The sequence below is a fragment of the Ambystoma mexicanum genome, chromosome 9, assembly GCF_040938575.1.
Source record: "Ambystoma mexicanum isolate Mex_15411 chromosome 9, UKY_AmexF1_1, whole genome shotgun sequence".
In the NCBI taxonomy this organism is placed as follows: domain Eukaryota; kingdom Metazoa; phylum Chordata; class Amphibia; order Caudata; family Ambystomatidae; genus Ambystoma; species Ambystoma mexicanum.
The window spans coordinates 219,630,998-219,653,269 of NC_090931.1; positions in this window are offsets into that span (position 1 = coordinate 219,630,998).

The window sequence follows — 22,272 nt, forward strand, 5'->3', positions numbered from 1 at the left end:
AAGACAGTTAAGGATTCAGTGCAAAGTCACTGCAAAGTGCACATTTCAATTGGTCCAACAAAATGCATTCAGACAGGTAAGATAAGAAAAATAGCGATTTAATGATGAAAAAATATGCAATTTTTAAAGCAAAGTTCTCCGTTCGTCCAGTGTCAAAGGCTGACGCGTTTCGAGGATGAATCTTCTTCTTTATGAGCCTAATTGGACTGCAGAGAAATATCACACAAAGGATACAGTAGGTACATTACAAGTGTTGTCAATCAATTGATACTTAAAGTTCAAACACAAAGACCCATGATTATCTAATTACAGGTAAGTGGGAGTAAAATCACATCATTTAGATCCATGACTAATTGGGTGTATTCCAAACCATCATGCAGTATGGTCACACGGCTATCCCAAGTGGATACGAAGCTCAAAGGTGTAGGGCTAAATATAGTACCCTTACATCTAGACAATACCTAGAGGGGAGGCTCTATAGTGACTAAAGTGACCAGAGTATTCTTATGGATATGTCTCAACTACTATATGTTTAAGAAAATACCTCTCACAGTGGTCGAGGTAGTCCTTTCGTCATTATGAGTAGTTGCACTTGTTTTTCACAAGAAGTCATCAATATACACCATCATTTGTCACCATCTACGGAAAAAAAATGATCATCTAGCCACCTAACTTTATAAGTTCTGTATGTAATCCCAGATATACCACTCTTGAATCAGTGATAGTGACTCTTAGATGTCTACCATAAGTTACTCAGGGGGTAAAACGTAAGTAAATGTACCCACCGCAAGCGTGGTGTCACCATCCACTTGCAAAGATGGCTATTGTCAAAAGTGCCACTCCTGGGTTTGTTAACGAGCGCTGCACTGTTCGAGATGCGCTCATTTGTCTGTTTAGACTAAAGGAAGCTGTAGAGAACAACAGCATTGTATTATTATTCTAGAGCCATGTGTGCAAGATGCATTAAATAATGAACATGTTGCCATCATTGTGTGATAATCAAACACATACTCCCTTGGTGGGGTTTGTGGAGCAAGAACAAAAAGGAAACACTCACCGAAAATGTGGTGTCATCATCAGCTTAGAGAGACGCAGTCATCTAAAAATGTTCATTGATGGATTAAAGCCCAATACGTAGTTTGTGGTCTGTTGTGCAGTCTAAATGCATAGCGGGTGTAAAGACTGAAGTGGGGTGTCTGTACTTCCGCTCTCTATATGGTAGAGGCACAGAGAACCCCAGCCAAGATTCTCTATTATTGGTACGTGGTCGAGCAATCAAGGCCTAGCTTCTCAGCCTGGTTCTTAAGTACAGTGTAGTCCCCAAGCACCCACAAAGGAATGTCTGCACGCTGTATCGGTTAAAACACAGTCTTTATATAATTAATATTTAACGGTATATGCAATATCACGATAACGCACTGTGTGCTTGGAAAATCAACAATGGTAAAAATATACAGTTCTAAAGTGGTACCAGAACGATTATTAGATCTCATTAAAGTGCATCAACTATACGGTCAAAATGTCACACAGGTCAAAAAAGAGGAAACCAGCAGTAGAGAGAGGAAGGAAAGCAAGATTGTTGAACAATTGGCAGAATACGGGTCACTACCGTTAAACACAGCTCTGTGTGGAGATCCCTCCACCTGGGCAACCTGTAGAATAAAGATACGAACCCAGTCCATATATTGTTCACACTAGACTTCCCAATAGTTCTGCAACCCCAAAGGGCCTGGCGTTGTAGCGTTCCTCGTTGGGGAATCGATGGCCCTTCTTGAGTGCCCTCACTTTATGGCAAGAGTCATGGGTCATCGAACGTCTGACAGAGAACAGGTTGAGCTACGACGGTGAAGTGACCGCATCGTTCCTAGAGGTATTCATTGACGGGGAACCGTAAACGTCCTGCAAGGAAGAGGCGTGCGGGGCACCTCGTTGTCGATAGTTCTGGACCACAAAGAGTTTGAAGAACTGTGGCCCAGCAAGGGCGTTGAGTCGACGGCATCTCTGTGGTCTTTGGGTGGCGGGAAACCTACCGGTTGGATGCTCCTCGGCGCGTCGGCGGTCAGGCCTTCTCCAGCAGGATACAGCGGCGATGATGCTGATCAATGAAGTTCTTAGGCAAACGGGAGCACGGCGGCTCCAGTCGGCGACAGCAGACGTCAACAGTGGCGACAACAGTCTGTGCGCGTCTCCTTGTGCTTGCGTGGCGGTCCCTGTCTAGGGTCATCAGCCTGTCGAAGGTCTGTCTACCAGGGAGATTTGGCAAAGATCAGCTGGTGCACGATGGTCCCTCATAGCTCGGGAAGAAGGCACCTTACCAGGTCATCTCTGGGTCAGTCCTTGGAGACACTGCAGCTTTCAGATTGTGAAGGAGAGCAAAAGCAATTCTTCTCTTCCAGCAGGGCTTCAAGGTCAAGCGTCAGTTTCACTCCAGTTACTCTTCGTAGTTTGGACTTCAGCTCTGAACACTTCTGAACACGATTCCTAGCAGTGAGAGGTCCCCAGATATACTGTTGATCTCCCATTCATTCCGCTGGGTCACACTTAAGCATCCAATCACTATGAAGGGCATTCATGCAGGTAACCAATCAGGTGCATAGTGTATTCAGGCCATTCACTCCTCTCCAGACACTGACAACTAGTTATGTGTTTTGGGACAAGTACCGAGCCATTCAACACTCCACACTGCATTCATACTGGTGTCGGGCAGGGCTGTCTCAGTCATTGTGTCAACCACCAGATACTAGACACCCACAATATAGAATGCATATTTGTCACACACTCCATTCATCCAGGTCCCACCCACAGGCGTGCCCACGGTCGTTGGGAAGGCTCCAGCCAGTCTGGTCAGCACTTCCCCACACTACCATATATAGAACTTCCACCCAACAGCCAATCAGGGGGAAGGGACAGAGTCAGGGCTTGCCAGGACTTTGGGAAGATCAAGGTAACAGGCGATGGAAGGCAAGGTGCCATGGAGGCCATTTTGTGTCCATCAGGAATCTACCGATTCCAATGACAGGGTCCGGGCATCCAAAAATGGAGGACGCTCAGGGCACCAGTCAATTAAGCACGTAGCTGCCACCAGCCCATACCCTCCTCTGTGGGTCACACACAGGTGCCCAAATACATACACTAGGGGCACAGGGTTGCACCCCTACCCATGGGTGCCATAAGGGTATCCCATGGGTCCGTTCACCAAACCAAGAGAGAGAGCTGCACCGCCAGGAGTCCCACATGAACTCCTGCACAGAAAACACGACGGAACACACAATAAAAAACAGTAAAGGACAAGGATATGGAGGCCCTGTCCCACCAATGTATTTCCAGCATCACAGTCGCCCCCCCCCAGACTGAGGTTAGGGTGCCTAATCTCCCACGAGATAGACACCCTCATCCAGACGGTCAACATACCTTCTGGAAAGGCCCTTTGCATTATCGTGACTCTTCCATGGTCTGTGCTCTATGGTGAAGTCTAGCCCTTGCAGGCTAATGGACCACCTGAGCAGTTTTGGGTTTTCACCCTTCATCTGCATAAGCCACTTCAGGGGCTTATGATCTGTTTGGACCTTGAAGGTAGACCCGGTAATGTAGGGTCTAAAATACCTAAGGCTCCAAACTATACTAAAACATTCCTTTTCAACAGTAGCCCACCTAAGTTCCTTAACCTTCAGTTGTCTACTGATTAATATGATTGGATGTTCTCTACCTTTGTCATCTAACAGGGATAAGACAGCTCCAATTCCGGTGTCGCAGGTGTCAGTTTGAATGATAAAGGGCTTGCTGTAATCAGGCGTACACAACACAGGTGCCCTATACAGACTTCCTTTCAAGCCATCAAAGGCCCTCTGACAGTCTTCAGTCCAATTAACCTTCCTAGGCTGTTTGGGCGAAGTTAGAGCTGTCAAGGGTGCAGCTACGTTCCATAGTCTGCCATGAAATTGCGATACTACCCAGTGAGGCCCAAAAAGGCTCTCACTTGGGTTTGAGTAGTAGGAGTCTCCCAGTCATGTAAATCCTGTACTTTACTGGGGAGAGGTTGGGTTCGACCCCCTTATACCTCATGACCAAGATACGTGACTTTCCTCTGAGCTATCTGGCACTTGGTGGCCTTGATAGTGAGTTTAGCCCTTTTCAAGGCCTGCAACACTTTATCCAAATGCGTCAAATGCTCTTCCCAGGTGGAACTGTAGACGGCAATGTCGTCTAAGTAAGCCACACAAAAGGCTTCCAGCCCACTGAGCGCATGGTTGACCAATCTCTGGAAAGTGGAAGGGGCATTCTTCAATCCAAAAGGCATGACCCTAAACTGGTAGAGTCCCTCTGGTGTTGAGAAGGCCGTCTTTTCCTTGGCAAGGTCCATCAGAGCTATTTGCCAATAGCCTGAGGTAAGGTCGAAGGTGCACACAAATTTGCCAGCACCTATGGTGTCCACGAGCTCATCAGCCCTGGGCAATGAGTGTGTGTCAGTTTTGGTGATGGCATTGACACCTGGGTAGTCCACACAGAACCTCCAATCCTTGGTACTTGCCTGGTAACTTGCCTTGGGGACAAGGATCACTGGACTCGACCAGGGACTGGTTGAGGGTACAATAACACCCAGATCCAACATCTTGGCGACCTCAGCCTGGATGTAGTTCTTTACAGTATCTGACATACGATAGCACCTGCTTTTGACAGGCACACTGTCACCAGTGTCAATCTCATGCCTACACCACGGTGTAAGGTCTGGTTTCAGTGAGAACAGAGAGCCGTACTGCCGGAGCAAAGTCTTACAGGCCCTCTGTTGCTCTGTCGTCAGATCGGGAGAGAGATGTACTCCCTCCACTGAGCCATCCTGAGGTTGCTATGCAGCAAATCAGGAAGGGGCTCACTCTCATCCTCTTCTTGCTCTGAAGCTAGCAAGAGACATGAGACCTCGGCTAGCCTGTGGAAAGGTTTGACCCTATTAACATGGAATACCTGAGGGGCCACCCCCGAGGCTCCCATATCAACCAGATAATTGACCTCGCTGATCTTGGAGATTATCCTGAAGGGCCCAGTCCATTTATCTGTCAAAGCCCGAGGATTGGTAGGCTCCATCAAAAGGACCTCCTGTCCCAGAGTCCAATCCACTTGCGATGCTTTAAGGTCATGCCAGTACTTGTTCAATTACTGGCTGGCCTTAAGATTCGCTGTTACCTGACCCATCATTTGTGTCATCCTCCATCTGAGGCCTAACACATAGTCACCCACTTGCTTGCCGGGACCTGGAGGGGTGGCCTTCCAACCTTCTCTGATTAAGGCAAGGGGCCCCTCACGGGATGTCCAAAGAGTAACTCAAAGGGGATGAAACCAACACCATATTGAGGTACCTCACTGTAAGCAAACAGCAGGCAGGGCAGGAGAAGATCCCACTTCTTCCTCCTTAGGGGCTCTTCCAAAGCACCTAGCATGCCCTTGAGAGTTTTGTTAAATCTCTCAACCAGACCGTTGGTCTGCGGTGGTAAGAGGTGGAGAACTTGTAGGTTACCCCGCACTCTTTCCACATGGTTTTCATGTAACTTGACATGAAGTTGGATCCTCTATCGGAGACAACCTCCTTAGGGAATCCAACATGGGTGAAAATGCCCAGGAGAGCCCTGGCAACCACCTTGGCAGTTACAGTCCGAAGGGTTATAGCCTCAGGGTACCTGGTGGCATGATCGACCAAGACCAGGATGAACCGATGTCCACCTGACGTGGGAGGGTCGAGGTCGATGCCCACCCTCTCAAACGGTGTGCCAACCACTGGCAATGGTTGCAGTGGGGTAATGACACTGCCTCCAGTCTTGCCAGACAACTGACAAGTTGGGCAGTTCCTGCAGTGGGACTCCACTTCTACTCCCATCCGGGGCCAGTAGAAATGGGCAGAGAGCCTTTGCTTAGTCTTCCTGGTACTAAGATGACCAGCCAAGGGCACCTTATGCACCAACTGCAGCAGGAAGGGCCTGTAAACCTGGGGTACCACCAATCTCTTGAGGGCACCAGGTTCAGGCTTAGTGGGCTCACTAACAACGAGCTCACCCTCCCAATAAATCGGGAATGACCTAGACACTTCTCCTTGTGCCTGGGACAGGGCCTGTTTCCTCAGACCCTCGAGAGAGTGGCACTCTCTCTGTCCCTTAGAGAAGTCTGCCCGGGAGGGTCCCCCTTCAGCTAACAAGAATTGAAGGCCAGGATGATCCTCCGGGTTGAGTACCTCTCCCACAGGAAAGTCTTCTGGCTCTCCCACAGGAGTTGAGACGGGATTCACCACTGGACCCAGCCCATCCGGAGCATGGATCCCAATGGGTGCTGTTGGAACTGCAGGAAGAGCAGGGGCTCCCTCCACAGAGGTGGCCTTCGTACTCTTCCATTTCCTTCACGCCTTGGGTTTCCCCATCGGTGAGGGTACCAGGATTGCAGCCGGACCCTGTGTGACCTGCGATTGGGTGTCTGCCACAGCAGCCATGGGTAGACCATCCGTGATCATCCCCAATTCGACCAAATTGTTTCCCAACAAAATGTTTTCAGGCACATTGTCCTGAACCAGGACCGGAAGCTTTGCTGTCTTGTCTCCAATCGTAATGTTGACTAAGGCTACAGGCGATAATTTGGGAGGCCCACCAGCTAACCTGGTGGTTCTCAGAGGAGCACCTACATAGTCCTCTAGCTTGAGCAGGGTCCTGTCCACCACTGTCATGCTTGGCCCAGTGTCTCTCAAACCAGTAGAAGGCTGGCAATTCGAAAGGATTCCTCTCTAAAACTTACGAGTGTTCTGTGGGATAGTCACCAGTACTTCTGCTTACTGGTCCCAGGCCCCAGGGGACACTAAAGAAATCTCTACCGAAGCACCGAAGGTGATCCCAGTAGAGGAGGGGAGGACAGTGGCCTCCACCTCAGGTACGTAGTAGGGATAGGTCAGGCTGACAGCCTGGACTTCAAGTGCCCTACCCTTACACTTGGGTTCGCCCCTTCGGTGATCCAGAGCCCCACAATCCCAACAAGTGCCGGGAGTGCGGGGTACGTTACTGGAACTACTAGGACCCTGCTTTGCAGCAGGAGACCACTACTCTTACTCCCACCCACAACAGACTTTCCCCACTAGGTTTTTGGGTCTTCGGAGAGGAGGGTTTTGGTTTACCCGACTGTGATTGCTTTTGGGACTCCACAGCTTTCTGAGAGGCCCCCTTTTCTTTGTCCATGTCCTTCCCACTGGAGTCCTTAGGGGACACCCGGTGGGAGACCCACTTGTCAGCCAACCTAGCTAGCTTAAAGGGGTCCAAAATATTCTGGTCAGCAACATACTGACGCAGCTCTGGTGAACAGGCTTCCGAAAAATGCTCAAAAAACATCAGGTGTGACAATTAAAGAAACGTTTTTACTTTGTAACCATCAATCCACCCCATCATGTTCATGTGCGCAGCACTCACCCAGTCAATCCAAGACACATTCTCTCGTTTCTAAAATCTCTGAACCGTTTACAGCGCTGGGTCGGTGTCTTGCCAAACTTGGTAATTAAAGCAGACTTCATGCACTCATACTGACCCCTTTCTTCCACACTCAGTTTCAGAATACAGTCATATCCAGTTTGAGGCACTTTCCTTAACAAACACTTAGCCCAATCTCTCTTATCAACATCATGAATTACACAAGCCATTTCAAACGCTTCAATCCATTGGAGGATGTCAGAACCCTCCACATACACACCAACCAAATCTTTCATAAACTTGGTTGCGGGGGACCTGACACTCTCAACTGATTTAGCTGAAGTCTCCACTTGAGCTTTCTCTAACTGGATTCACTGACATTCAGTGTCCTTGTCTTTGAGTTCAAGATCCCTATTTTTGAGTTCCACTTGCTGCACCAACTCCTCTTTCATAAACTCAGCATCTATTTCCAACTCGCGATATTCAAAGGCCAATTTCATCCTTAATAACTTAAGCTCCAAGGAAGTGCTAGGGTTTGGAACAGAGGCAGCAGGAATGGTGGCATTCCCAGAATCAGATTCAGCGACAACCCTCAGGGTAGAGTCCTCATTGGTTGCATCTCCCCTTTCAAGAGCTTCACAATCAGCCTGGTAGTCCACCAGGGCAGCTATCAGCTCAGCCCTAGACTTATCCACAAAGTCTAACTCCCTGGCTTCACAAGCACTCCGGAGAGCCTCTAATCTCATCCGAGTGAATTTACCATTTCCAATAGATTCCATTACTTGTAATGCAGTTATCTTGTACACAACTAAACCTCAATTTAATAAAGTGCAGATATTTTGTAAGTGGCATGGTTATACACTGATTCTTAAAACCATAAACATCCCACTTCTGCCACCAGTGTAAAGACTGGAGGGGGTGTCTGCACCTCCACTCTCTATATTGTAGAGGAGAGGCACAGAGAACCCCAGCCAAGATTCTCTATTATTGGTACGTGGTGGAGCAATCAAGGCCTAGCTTCTCAGCAGGTGATACAGGCTGGTTCTTAAGTACAGTGTAGTCCCCTAGCACCCACAAAGGAATGTCCGCACACTGTATCGGTTAAAACACAGTCTTTATATCATTAATATTCAAAGGTATATACAATATCACGATAACGCACTGTGTTCTCAGAAAATCAACAATGGTAAATATATACAGTTCTAAAGTGGTACCACAATGATTATTAGATCTCATTAAAGTGCATCAACTATACGGTCAAAATGTCACACAGATCAATAAAGAGGAAACCAGCAGTAGAAAGAGGAAGGAAAGCAAGATGGTTCAACAATTGGCAGAATACGGGTCACTACCGTTAAACACAGCTCTGTGTGGAAATCCCCCCACCTGGGCAACCTGTAGAGTAAAGATACAAGCCCACTCCATATATTGTTCACACTAGACTTCCCAATAGTTCTGTGACCCTAATGTACCTGGTGTTGTAGCATTCCTCATCGGGGAATCAACGGCCCTTCTTGAGTGCCCTCCCTTTAAGGCAGGAGTCACGGGTCGTCGAACGTCCGACGGAGAACAGGTTGAGCTACGACGGTTAAGTGGCTGCGTCGTTCCTAGCGGTGCTCGTTGACGGGGAAGCATAAGCGTCCTGCTAGAAAGAGGCGTGCGGGGCACCTCAGTGTCGATAGTTCTGGACCACAAAGAATTTGAAGAACTGTGGCCCTGCAAGGACGTCGAGTTGTCGGCGTCTCTGTGGTCTTTGGGTGGCGGGAAACCCATCGGTTGGACTCTCCTCTGCGCATCGACGGTCAGGCCTTCTCCAGCAGGATACAGCAGCGACGATGCGGACGAGAGCGTCCTTGGATCAATGAAGTTCTTAGGCAAACGGGAGCATGGTGGCTCCAGACGGCGATGGCGGTCGTCGACAGTGGCGGACAACAGTCCGGGCGCTTCTCCTTGTGATTCCGCGGCAGTCCCTGTCTGGGGTCGGCAGCCTATCGAAGGTCTGTCTACCAGGGAGCTTTGGAAAACATCAGCTGGTACACGATGGTCCCTCGTACCTCGAGAAGAGGGTGCCTTACCAGGTCATCTCTGGGTCACCCCTTGGAGACACCGCAGCTTTCAGATTGTGAAGGAGAGCAACAGCAATTCTTCTCTTCCAGCAGGGCTTCAAGGTCAAGCGTCATTTTCACTCCAGTTACTCGTCGTAGTTTGGACTTCAGCTCCGAACACTTCTGAACACAATTCCTAGCAGTGAGACGTCCCCAGATATACTGTTGATCTCCCATTTATTCCGCTGGGTCACACTTAAGCATCCAATCACTATGAAGGGCATTCATGCAGGCAGGCAACCAAACAGGTGCATAGTGCATTCAGGCCATTCACTCCTCTCCAGTCACTCACAACAAGTTATGTGTATTGGGACAAGTACCGAGCCATTCAACACTCCACACTGCATTCATACCGGTTTCAGACAGGGAACTTCCACCCAACATCCAGTCAGGGGGAAGGGACAGAGTCAGGGCTTCCCGGGACTTAGGGAAGATCAAGGTAACAGGCGATGGAAGGCAAGATGCCTTGGGGGCCATTTTGTCTCCATCAGGAGTCTACCAATTCCAATGACAGGGCCTGGGCATCCCAAAATGGAGGATGCTCAGGGCACCAGTCAATTCAGCACGCAGCTTCCACCAGCCCGTAACCTGCTCTGTGGGTCACACACAGGTGCCCAAAAACATACACTAGGGGAACATGTTTGCACCCCTACCCATTGGGTGCCATAAGGGTATCCCAGGGGTCCGTTCACCAAACCAAGAGAAAGAACTGCACTGCCAGGAGTCCCACATGAACTCCTGCACGGAAAACACAACAGAACACACAATAAAAAACAGTAAAGGACAAGGATACGGAGGCCCTGTCCATCCAAATAATTTCCAGCATCACAGTGGGAAACTGTGTGAGACAAAAGTGACCTGCTATTGTTGGTATACCTTCTATGTACGCCACCTATGATAACGGTTGGCATCTGCCTATTATTTAAGAATTGCCTAAAACAGTGCCAGCAAAGCGAAACTCTGTTCTCGTGGTGGTGCACGTTGAGATGACTCACAACGCGTTCTTACTGAGGAAAACATATAGTAAAGTGAATTCTACCATCCGATCGAGGGCTCCTCCTGTGTAGAGATGACATCCCAGTATAAAGTTGTGCAGCCTACCTGTACTATGGGTACAACGTCGTTCCTAACTGCAGTAGCTGGAATAGTGGCTTTGGTAACCACTTTGATGGCTGCTGTTGCTAGCTGATGAGGCCCGCCATATTGTGTAGGTATTAAGGAACTGCTAGAGTCATTTTCAAGAAAAGGGACAAGTCCATGTGTTTAGAGCCAGGCATCCCTCTTTGAGTGGTGTCAGTCATGCATCGAAATGTTGCTGCCTTCTTTTGGGTATGCAGGCATCCCATATGGGTGCACCATAAATACAGATAATGTGATTGTTTAAGGTTTGGAATTGATTTACACCAATATACTTCAATAATGGTTGGTCCGCATTCAATTTAATCCCGAATGTCATTGTGTATTTTTACGTAGGCTTATTCATCAGCAGAAATAACCAAGGTTCATGGGAAGTGAAATCGTGGAAAAGAACATCAATTCATTAAATAGTGGATAACCTTCTTCCATAGTACAATCCTCATACAGAGTGTGGCATGTGAGCAAGTAGGTCCAAAGTACCCCCAATTTAGGAATTATAAAGTGCTGTCTCCAATCCCTATAGCTAATGAATACTCATATAGGTCAATATCACAGGTTATTTCGTCTCATCAGGGCGTGTGGGACCTCTCGATTATGTCCATCTTAATGGTATGCAATATTAAAATGGAGATCCGACCAGCCTGTTAACAAAAAATGTAGTATGCCTGCATAAGCGATCAAACATGAAATGTGCATTGTACTTATATTGCCCAGTGCACCACTCTGGATAATATGGGGCGTAACAATGGTATAAGTTATACTAAGTGTTTTTAAAGAAAATGATTTCAGAGCAAGGCTTAATGCATTTGTTACATTCAAATCGTTCTCTCCCCATTCCTCATGCTACAGCATATGCATAGTTCATCAAATGTGCCACACAAGACACGGGCCTAGCAATCTACTTATATCGATATAGTACCAGGAACCATACACTTGGTAGTGGTACATGATTCATCAGATACATCCCCTAGTCTAGCCATCTACTTAATTTGGTACAGTAATGGAAACCATACGCTCGGTGAGAGTTGTAAATATAGCGTAGTGTATATATAACATTAGGCAAATGTCCCATTAGAGGCATGGATCCACAGGTGCCATACAATTGGTAGTGGTATGTAATTCATCGAATGCATCACACAGTCTAGTCATCTACTTAATTTGATACATTCATGAAAACAAAACGCTCATCTGTAGTTATCCATATAGTGTACTATACACATAATTGGGGTAATGTCCCATTAGAGGCATTGATTGACACATATATTATGTACGTTGGATAAATCACTCCACTCCAAGTGATTATAGTATTGATGACTAAACGTGGAACCAAGCTGTACTAAAATTACAGCAACTTAAGATGTGCTATCATGATGGAGCTAAAACTAACAAATGTTACATCCCACTGTATAGAGAACATGTATTAGTCACATCAATGGTCTTCTGATATAATTTAAGCCTATATGAAGCAATTCAAAGAACACTCCTCATTGAGGCCCCTTGGGTGTACAATGTCCAAACCAAAAAGGTGAATGCAGTATTTCTCTCTTTGTGACAGCAGGGACTGGTAATCCCCGCCCCTCTGTGGTCGTGTGTCAACTTCTATGACCTGGAACTTCATTTGAAGGATAGTATGGTGATGCTCTGCAAAGTGTCTTGCTACTGGTGATCAAATACTCTTGCACCTTATATTAGATTTATGGTCTGTCCACCTATCTTTGACAGGTCTTGTGGTTTGACCGACATATAGTTTCCCACAAGGGCACTTAATCAAATAGATTACTCCAGAGGTAAGACAGGTTGAGACATCTCTCAAATTGATTTTTCTACCTGTTAGGGGATTGCAGATGGTATCCCCGTTCACCACATTATTACAAGTTGTACACCTTAGAAAAAGGAATGTACCCTTCTTCTTTGCCCTCAGGAAGAGTTGTTTTTCTTTGGGTGGTCTCTCTGCCCTTACTAGCTTGTCTCTCAGGTTACATCCTCTAGAGACGTTTTAGTGGTCAGTATTAACAATTAATTATAGATTTGTGAAAAATTAATTGGGGCTATTTTAATGTGCTTATGCACAAAAATGGTGTCTTAGGAGGTGGCATTACAGCAAATATTTTGTCAGCTTTTCTAAGTAAAAATTCCCGAAAAATTATGGATATGCAAATTTGAACATGTATAAAAAGTTATTATGAACTGCTGCACATTAATGCATGCTGCTGCTGTGCAGATTGTTCTTATTATTATTTAATAGATCTGTGTTCTATGAATTTACTATTTCTATGGTATTGTATGCATTTTATGATTGTAACTTTTATGGATTTTATTTTTACGAAATAAAGATTTATCATTCACTCGCAATAAAAAACAATGAATGCAGGCACATGAAAATGATTGTATGTAACCATATGGAGAAAGTAAGTCAAATAGCATAAGGAAGTAAAAAACAATAGAATCATTAGTTGTAGATAGCTGAAACTAAAACAGGTTAAGAAAGAATAAGAAATGCAAAACAAACGTTAGCCCACAAGATCAATATAAAATAATATGTAACTGTATCAGGGTTTAAGATATCTCAAGACACATGTAACATAGGTAAGGTATTAAAGGAAACAAGAAAAATTGCGTCCTTTGTTTTTCCCTCCTGAGGTTAATAAATCCTGTGTGTCGATGCATAAGACTTCTCTGCAGTCAATGTTGTTGTGTAGATTGCCATGTGGTCTGGTAGATACCACCTCTACTGTCTGGAAACAGATTTGAGTGATTGGTGGTGAAAGTCTTAGAAACATCGGGCCACTGCTGAGTTCTGATTGATCGTACGGACGTTTGATCTGTGTTCGTTCCACCGATTCTTGACAGATCTACTAGATTGCTCAACATAATACAGACCACAAGGGCACTTGGTGGTATGACCTTGGAAGTGTCACAAGTGGCAAAATCATTCAACATTATCTTTGCCCCTGTCCGTGGTTGGTCGATTATATTGACTTTCATGACATAATTACAATTGGATCAATGTAAGCATGAGAAAGCTTCTGAATCTCTTGGTTTTTTGCCACAGTCATGGGATCACTGCAGACAAAATATAATGAAAATTGGGGTCCTCCAGCTACCCCCTGTTTCTGATCCTGTAACTGTTTAATTAAGTGGGCTACGAAATTAAGTCATGAACAGGCCTCTGTGAACTTGGAGAGAAGCAACTTGGCAGGGCGCTCGATTCATTAGGGACTATTTGTCCATTACTGCAGGTATGTGACAGGGTTATCTTCCTGCCGAATCCTCGGTTGAAATTGGGGCAGACCTCTGTGTCTCGTGCAATGATTCATCATGCAATTTGGAGATGCAAATATCTAGCCATATCATGGATTTATTTTTCTGCTTCATCCAGGCAATCAGAGCCACATTGGTAAATTTGTTGAGTTTTTTTTTGCCACTTGGAGCTGTAGAATTTCCTGACAGAAAGATTGACTCTTTATTTGAAGACCAGCTGACTTCTTTTTCCTTTGTGGGATCTGCTAGGATGTGAGGGAAGGAGTACAGAGGGCAGGCTGACACTTCAAGGGTTTTGGGGAAATTGAAGCATGATTTTGAGGGGTCAGGTAGAGTATAGCTGTTTAATGGTGTTGTCTGTCAAGTCTGTTGATCTCTAATGTGTTTTGTAGCCAATTGTTTAGCACATTTGTTTTAATGTCTGTTTAGGGTGTTTTTACATTTTGTGTGCCCTTGGAAAAATCCCCAAAAGTGCTGTGTCCCCAACCAGACCAATTGCTTATCCTTTCCCAGTTTCTCATGTGTGGTGTTTGCTGATGTCTCATATCCCTCTTTGCTGTTTTGATACTTGTGTTAGTGTGTCACATAGTGTTGTTTGAAGTAGTAAAGTACAGCAGTTATTGCAGTAGTGGGATGTTCTAGTCTTGGGGGTTTGCTTAGTGGTCCTAATGGGGTGATTTGGTTTCAGATTGTTTGCTTCTTGCCGAGTGATTTAGTTCACACGGTTTTCAACGTTGACATTCTTGGTTCTCTAGTGATAGCACGCAGGCGATGTTGGGAAGGGATGGTCAAGAAGGTGGGAGGAGTGGAGGTGGTAGAGCTGCATTTCTCCATGCAGGAGGAGGGAGCTTACCACAATGTAGATGAGGCAGGGGTGTATTTAGTGCTGTTTGCTGGCTCCAGTTTACGGGCCCTTGCCACACTATTTTGCTGATCCTCTGATGCAGTGTTGAGACATTAGGCATTGGGGTGACCTCAGGAGAAGGAATGCTATAGGAGCCAAGGCCATTAGAGGAGGCCATTACTAGTATCACAACAACTGTAGAGTTAGTCATTCTTTTGGGAGAAGGGAGTGGCCTCAGCAAGCTCTATGGAGGAGAGGCATTTAATGGCTCATGTCTGGGTAGGAGTTATTTATGAGTAAGTAGTCTCCATCGAGAAAGAAGAGGCTTAGGGGGAGGGGCGGCCTGTGGGGATGCCACTTCAGGTTATGGACCTACCTCAGTGGGAGCAAGTAGAGGAGAGTGTAGTGGTGGTGGATGAAAAAAAACAATTTCTGCCCCTGCTGTGGAAAAAGGGGCATGCCAAGGTTCCAGATGGAGTGTAGACCCCTACCCCCTCAATTCACCCCACGTCGTCCTCAGTGTGGAACTCTCTTTGCCTTACCACCAAGGAAGACCATCAGCGCAAGTGGAGTGCGGTCTTTTGCACAGTCGAAGGCTGTGAGTAAATGAAGTAGGCACAATAGGGAATGGGTCAAGGAGAATTGAGGAAACATGTTGTTTGTTAGTTACTGCCTGCCACAACCACCCAATCCAGTAGTGTTGAGGAGGTGGGAGAGGGTGGTAGCATTTGCCATGGCATTTGTACATCATGGTGGTAACATCAGGATTGTTGTGCAAAAAGCCCCTCTCCTATCCAGTCTGCCCTATTGGTGAAATCAACAACCTGTGTCCAGTAGCAGGTCTCTGCTGCAGATGCTGACCCAGCAAGTGGTTCGAGGAGGAAGCATCACTGGCACCATGTGTGTTTGGGCAGGACCCTAATTATCATGTGACTTGCTCTGACTTATTGCCTTCATTGTGGGCGATCCATTAGCCAGGGGGAGCTGAACCAGGCAGTGATGGTAGGCAACATGAAGAAGCGCATGGAGCTCCACTGTGCTTCTCCTACGTACGGCATTGTGCAGGAAGGAAAGAATGAAGGAGGGATGTGGTAGGAATTGGTGTCAGACTGTGTCCCAAACCTGAGAGTGGCAGCAGTCCATGGGAGAGCTGGAGAACATTAGGAAATGCTTTGTGGGAGAGTTTGAAAACTTTAATTGGGGGCTATGCTAAGTAAAAGTTTGTGAGAACTTTAATGGTTGGCTGGGCCCTTTGAGAACACGGAAAACTTATGGGATGGCTGCGCTATCTGAGAGTACTCAAGAACTTTAGTGGGTGGCTGTTCCCTGTCAGAGAACGCGGGAACTACAAGCAGTAGTTGTACTCCCTGCACTGGTAGCATGCTCACCACACCATGTACTGGGGGGCAGGAGCCAATTCCGCTTCTGAAAGTCCATGCACTCTGACTTCAGAAAGAAATGACCCAGGTACGCCACCGCAGTATGGAGGCATTGGGCTCCCGCCGCTCTACTGCACAAGTCAGGAAGCAGTATTCTTGGTTTCTTTCTGATATGGTGGAATGTGGGAGATAGAGGCCTGGATTCCCTCAGGGAAGATGGATTCAGGAAGCAGGTAAGAAATTAAATGTTTTTTGTAAGTGTGTGTGCATGGGTGTGTGGCAGTGGATGTTTATGATGTATGTTTTTTTTGCATGCAATAATCTGTGTTGTGTATTATGTAATGCGTGAATGAGCAGTGCATGCTGTATGGATTGCTGAGTGGGTGTGAATGATCAGGTGATCAGGTGTATGGTGTATTGGTGCGTGTGTGAATGAGTGAGTGAGTGAGTGAGTGAGTGAGTGAGTGAGTGAGTGAGTGAGTGAGTGAGTGAAAGGTATGAGTAAATGAGTGAATGTTGTGTGAATATGTGTGCATTTGTGTTTGTGCTGAGCCATCTACCAAGGAGCAGATTTTGGCAGGGGGTATGAGAAGCTGGCTGTGGAAGGAGGGTTAGTGGGAAACGGGGGTGGTAGGCGATTGGGGGTGGTTCTTTCTTGCTACTTTAGCATTTTGCATCCATAATAAAGCAAGAATGATATGTGTTATCACATAGCTGGACTGACATTTTGGGCCAGCATTTCTTGCCATTTCTTACTGTGGCATGGCATTTTCTACTGAGTATTTATAATAAAGAACGATGATGTGTGTTATTGCTTGGCTAGCCTAGAAGTCGGATGCAGCCATTCTAGCCATGTGGCATGACCTTTTGTATTGGGCATCTTTGATAAAGCAGGCATGATAAGTGTTATTATGTGGCTTGATTGGAATTTTGATGTAGACAGTCTAGCCATTTCTTACTGTGGGATGATCTTTCGTACTGGGCATCTATGATAAAGCAAGCATGATAGGTGTTATTTCCTTGCTAGAAAGGCTTTTGGGTGCAGTCAGTCTAGCAATGTCTTACTTTGGCATGGAATGTTTTACTGGACATCTATGATTAAAAAAAGCATGATATGTGTTATTACATGGCACTAACTGGGATTTTAATATAGCCAGTTTAGCAATTTCTTATTGGCTAGGTATTGTTTTATGGGACTGTGGTAATGTAAGCATGATGAGGGATAGTGTATGGCTAGACTGGCATTTTGGTGCCTCCACTCTGGACATGTTTTTGTATTATGGCATGGTCTTTTTTAATGGCAAAGCCAACAGGAGCATGTCCTTACATGGGGATACTGCCATATGTTGGCAAACAAAGCCTGCATATGAGTCCTTATGGTATCATTGCTTGCATTTTGCACAAAGCAAAAATGATCATGTTTTTTCTATGGGAACACTGCCATATATTAGTGCAGGCTTCATGGGCCTGCATGGGCACAGCCAGCTTGAACATGTGTTTATACTGTTCAAAAAAGGTAGCAGGCACCCTGAGAGTTTGTAGCCATCGCTTATGCTCACTGTACTTTTCACAGATGGGAACAATCCATTTGCATATCAGTCTTTGTCCCACACACATGGGCAGTCCAGCACCGAAATGCTATGGCAATTCCACTCTGAACAAGAGTACAAACAGCAACCCCATTCATGTTTTTCAGCCTCTTTGGGCCTCATCAGTAAGGTGGAGCTGTGCATCTCTGAGCACAGTGAGCAGGGCGTCCACGTCTGGGTTACCCCAGGTAACTCAGGATGACCAACCCCAAGTTCCTTGCAAATATATTTCAAAAAAGGTAGCAGGCGCCCCTCTCCAGAAAGAACATGGCATGATTACCTGTCTGTGGTTTTTTCCAACTTTGAGAGTTCTCAGCCAAGGGTCAAGATCCAGTTGCTAAGAATCAATAATTGTGTGGCTGATGGTCCACTGCCTGTTCAATTTAAAGACTTGTCTGTAGTCAAGGTGCCAGAGTCACTGATGGTTGTGTTACACAGAATTTCCACCAATAGGCTGTGCTCTCAACATTCTCAAAGCTTTCAGCAGAGGTCAGTGATGTAGTGTTGGTGAATGCTGTCAACCCTGTGCTTGACATTGCTGGTGCACTTGGGAACATGTGGGCTACTTGATGCTCTTTCAGCCACCTGCATTCGTTCTCCAACTGATGTTGCCAATACTGCAGCAATACATCCTTGCCTGTTTTGCACAATGTCTTCTCTTTGTTATTCTTGCTTTAAGTTCTCGTCTTTGACACAAGCAGATAGAAATTGATAACTTTTACTTTGAAACGTTGGTCGAGAAAAGAAGATAGCAGGTACTCCATCTTACCTTTAAATCAAAGTACCCCTGGATAACCACTCAGGGTGGAAAGCAGGTCACTCTCCAGTTGTGCCACATTGCCAACACCCGTCATGGGCCCTCACCATGTTGGGCAGTTTGAAATCAAGCAGGTACTTCAGAGGGAGAACCTCAATTGGTGGGCATTGTGATGGCTTTCCAACTTGATGTCTTCCTAAAAAGGCTGTATTACATAGCCGACATTAGACACCAGCTGTCACTGACACAGTTTTAAAAGTGCCTCATCTAGGGCTCTGTGGGAGTGTTGCAGTGATCTATGATGGCATTGCACTGCTCAAATTGTCTGTCCAATGGGTGCAAAGTAGAAATCCACTGGATGGCCACTGAGGTCTTTGTATTGTGTAGAGGCTATTTGTGGCACATCTGTAGTAGGTGTGGTGCATCTTTGGTTGAAATGCGAGCTGATCTTCTCAGTCACAACCACCATTTCCTTCATATGCTCACAATTGCTCAAAAAACATATGTCCACGAGGTGAAGGACATGAGAAAAGCCAGTGAGATGCATTGCCTTACCAATTTGTAAGGCAGCAAGTATATGTCATCCATTATATGCTGCAACAAGCCCCAATGCAAGTTATAATGTCTTAGCCGCCACCTCCTCCACAATCTCCCAGATGTCAACTCCACTGCGACTTCTTCCCTAAGGCCCTTGAATGCACAACTTTGCCTGGTGCTGAATTGCAATCATCTGCTGACCCCTTGAATTAATTCAGGACCCATATTTCCTGGAGGAGGAAGGAAAGGCCACCTACTGTACTGTGATAGACATGTAGCCAATTCTCTGAACACAGGTCCACATGTCCATGGTGAAGTGAACTTTATGTCCCAATGGACTGCTTCCGTACCTACCCCACTGTCACCATAGCCTCGCTGAATGATTCTGATGCTGCTTTGAGAGAGAAAAAAGTTGGTCTCAAATCCCCTAGCCATGATTGGATTTTTCCATAAGCTGCTGCATGGTTTTCCACAAACGAGAGGCATTGCCAACATCATAGTCAGATTAGCATTAAACAGGTGATGTCTGTCATGGGCTTCTGAAATTTGTAACCTTGATCAAATGATTCCAAAACCATTACTTGATGCAATAGGGTGGGGGGGGGGGATACTGCTATGTGCAACTGAGTTTAAAGGGGTAGAGCTTGGTGTCCCACTCCTAATCACTAAAACCACTGCAATATTTTCCTGGGAAATGGTGTTGTTGGAGGTAGAGACAAGATTGGGCACTTAGAAGCTTAACCTCCTGCGCTTGTAGATAATGACCACTCTACTAATGTACTGATACACAATAGCAACCACGTCTACAGCAGGTGACAGAGAAAGGGTAAGTCCCGGTGCCCTCCTGGACTCAGAGGATAATAGAGTTAGATAGTCGCTGTCACATTGCGGTGACTTGCAAATAATGTATTATTCAAGCATAACTGTGCAGGCACTGTGGACATATACAATGTTCCATGAAACACAGCACACACATGTTTTGTTTCTCTGGGTCTTTATCTAGGCATTGGTGTCACTTTTGGTATACCAAGAAAATAAGTGAATAGTCCTATGTTCATCATATGTGACATCAAAACCGAATCTTAGCAGGTTATGATGCATAAAAGTGATACAGTATCCCCAATCTATGTCAGGTAACAGAAGAAGATTGATAACTTTTGGCCTGAAGATATATGTACCAATGAAATCGACAATGCCGATACAATCCAGTGATGTTTCCAGCCCTGGCAAACATGTGTTTTGATCCTGTGTGTCATTATCTAGGCTGTATACATAATAAACAAAACATTTTGACAATATTTGTATGACCACAGGAAGAAAATGAACAGAAGAATAGAAAGGAGGGGGCAAAAAAGAACAACGAAAAATAAATAGAATAAAAAGACATTAGCATTTTTGTCATACCATAAACATTATTGTTACCCTCAATCATATCTGAAATAATACCGGGACCAGTGCCAGATACACTCACCCGAGTGGGCATGTCTCATATAAATGTGATCCCTAATGTACCGTGAATTGCATATATTCGATAAGGAACATTTTGTTCAATGTGGATCAAAACCAAACTATGTATAAGATCCAGAACCTATTGCCAAACCAAATGCTTCATGCAAAGAATTTTGAGAAAGCACACAGACCACCATCACCATAAGCGATTCTCTGAAATCCGTACCCTTGATGCCACTTGTGGTATTCCACGAAAATAAAGGAATAGTGCTATGTTCATCATATGTGACTTCAAAAGATAATCTTCAGAGATACACAAAAATGGGCCATATTGTGAACATGTTTCATTAGGATGCCATAAGAAAATAAACACAACGCGAACCATATGTATCAATACCTGAGCAGGTTGTGAATTAGAAAAGTGATACAGTGTTCTCAATCTATGTCAGGTGACACAAGAAGATTGATAACCTCAGGCCTGGGAGGTAAACAAAGGAGGGAGAATTAAGCCCTCCTCCACCCTTGAGTGAGAAAACCCCACCAGTGAGAACATTTGATCACAGTTACCTGAAGATATATGTATCAATGAAACCAACAATGTGAATACAATCTGCAAATACATATGATAGCACAATTCAGATAACTGGTGATGGAGTAATTATCTGGGGCAGTGTGCTCCTTTACCATAGTACCCTACCCAGTGATTTTTCCAGCACTGTCACTCGGCCTTTCGTCAGTCTGCTAACCATCTATTCAATCTGACCGTACTGACCCCGGCTTAATATCCGGAACCCCAGTGACAGCCCGAAGAAGAATGTACGTAGACAGCATCCGCCATCTTGGACTAGTAACCAGACCAAAATTGGCTTATTCATTTTAACCGGAGGATTCACCTCTAATAATCAATCTGTTTAGATACTCACAGTTCCACTGATACATATTGTGGCAAATTCTTCCATTACCACAATTCTTGACAGCTAAATACACCCGACACCAAAGCAATACTGGGCAACTCACAAAATACAATATATAACCTGGCATGGTAGGCTGGACAGGTGGATGGAAGTAATATATGGCACAGTGCCATTATTGCTACTTGTAAAGTCTCATCACCTTTCTACGCACTGACTGTTCCTACTGATACAAGTTGCGGCGAAATCTTCAATTGACACAATTCTCTCCAACATAATATGGCAGACGTTCTCATGTTTGCGAAGCATATTTGTACTCATAAGAACTGAATTAGAAAAAAGGGGGCCTACTAATTTGGCATCCACCTAAGAATACATCTGGTTAGTGATCAGAATTCCACTGACCAAAAAATGTATTTATGTGGCTGAACCCTTTCACACTGGCCCAAGTATCATGTCATGCCCAGAAAACAGACAAATCACCTAATCCTTGTGCACAAAAATATTGGCTGAAATGAAACTGATTTTATACATTCGGACGAGATCACCACACATACATCATACTTGTCTCCTTACAAAAGTGGATTAAACAAGCATTATCATCATACATGTAAACATAATTGATTGTTGACATTTTGCTAGTCTACTTTTTTGACCAGCAAGTAAAATTTTGCTCAACTATTTCTCTTACAGCAAATAAATGTGTTTGCTTTCCAGAGAAGTTACCTCCCATCAATTATGCACTTGCACGTTTGAATTCTCACAAGGCATAGTAGGTCTGTACCCTCTTCCCCCCTGCTCTTAAATATTGTATTTTTAATGTATTTCCAAGCCTTGCTCCCTTCCTGCCCTGTGGGCGCGTTGAAACAGTATTTT